The 1,480-nt window shown below is 49.9% G+C and overlaps 1 protein-coding gene across 1 annotated transcript in view; it reads left to right on the top strand.

The window, feature by feature from the left end:
* Positions 1-440: 440 nt before the first annotated feature.
* The window catches only part of LOC307080743 (transcription factor Sox-6-like), a gene marked incomplete at its 3' end in the record, with an annotated part of 62,175 nt that continues 61,135 nt past the window's right edge, over positions 441-1,480 (top strand). Inside the window, exon 1 of the mRNA XM_079743608.1 lies at positions 441-739. The remainder of the gene's footprint in view (positions 740-1,480) is intronic.

The following is a 1,480-nucleotide window of genomic DNA, read 5'->3' as shown; positions in this document are numbered from 1 at the left end:
AATAGAGACAAGAGGCTTCAACCAGTAACTATAACTATAACCTAACGTTATTCATTGATTTATTCCCCACACAAAATTATTCACTTAAATGCATTTAAATTTTTAATACTAGCAGGGCGTTTGACGGAGTTGAAAGTTTGTGTGTGTGTGTGTGTGTGTGTGTGTGTGTGTGTGTGTGTGTGTGTGTGTGTGTGTTTGCGTGTGTGAGTGTGTGTGTGTGTGTGTGTGTGTGTGTGTTTGTGACAGCGAGAGATAGGAGACAGAAAAGGAGTGATGGGAGAGGAGTGATCGAGAGGAGTGATAGGAGAGGAGTGATCGAGAGGAGTGATCGAGAGGAGTGCTCTAAAGGAGTGATCCTGTGCTGGTGATCCGGAGGGGAGGGGTTATCCTCTGGCCTCACGGCCTCACTCCGCCTCCACTCAGTATCGTACGGCTGCTCTCTCCTCAGCTCCGTTCCTCTCTCCAGTAATCGTTGTCCTGCTGAAGGTTCTGCCGTCTGTCGGCCGTCTGCCTGTCTCTCTGTCTGTCTGTCCTTTCGCCGTGCAGCGCGAGGCTCCCCCGCTGACTAAAGTTCCCCAAGTTCCGACGGGTCGCGCTGAGCGATGGTGACTTTACGCGCGGGTCCAGAGGAGCTTTGAGGAGACGTGTTGTTCCCCCACACCGGGTCACACACACCGGGTCAGACACCGGGTCACACACCGGGTCCTGGACCAGGAGCAGGACAAGGACTAGTAAGCAGGTAAGAGCCGCAAGTCGCCAACTTGTTTAGTTTGGTTTGATCTGTGTGGCTGTGTGTACGTGTGTGTGTGTGTGTGTGTGTGTGTGTGTGTGTGTGTGTGTGTGTGTGTGTGTGTGTGTGTGTGTGTGTGTGTGTGTGTGTGTGTAGAGGGGTGTTCTGTCTGCGGACGTGCGTTTAAAGTTCCATCAGAACCAGTCCACAGGCCGCCTGTCACTCATGATAAACCGCGCCGGACGGGTTTCCTCAACTCGCGGAGCTGCCGTCGCGGGAGCGTGAGGCTCTGAGGAGAGGCGCTGTTCAAAGGGACTGGGAGAAACCTTCTGGCTCACTTTGAAGGGCTAAAGCTTATTGCTGACTTCTGTCGCTTCTTAAGCCTTGAAACTGAAATTCAGTTGAGACCACAGAGCAGTAAACACACCGGGCGCATTGTCGCACTAAATATCCCTCGGATCACTATGGATCACTTTGGAACACTATCGATCACTATCGATCACCATGGGTCACTGTAGATCACTATGGATCACTATGAATTACTATGGGTAACTATAGATCGCTATGGGTCACTATGAATTACTATGGGTAACTATAGATCACTATAGATCACTATGGGTCACTATTGATGACTTTAGATCACGATTGATCAGTTGGCTTGGAGGAGTTTATTTACTCAAGTTAACTTTCTTGGGGTCAAGACAAATGACCCTATAAATGGAGACGGTCATTAAGGAGACTCAGACTACA

The sequence above is a fragment of the Pollachius pollachius genome (genome assembly GCF_949987615.1).
Source record: "Pollachius pollachius genome assembly, chromosome: 9".
Classification (NCBI taxonomy): Eukaryota; Metazoa; Chordata; class Actinopteri; order Gadiformes; family Gadidae; genus Pollachius; species Pollachius pollachius.
Note: the sequence above shows the minus strand (reverse complement) of the source record. Positions and strands in the feature narration are given on the sequence as shown.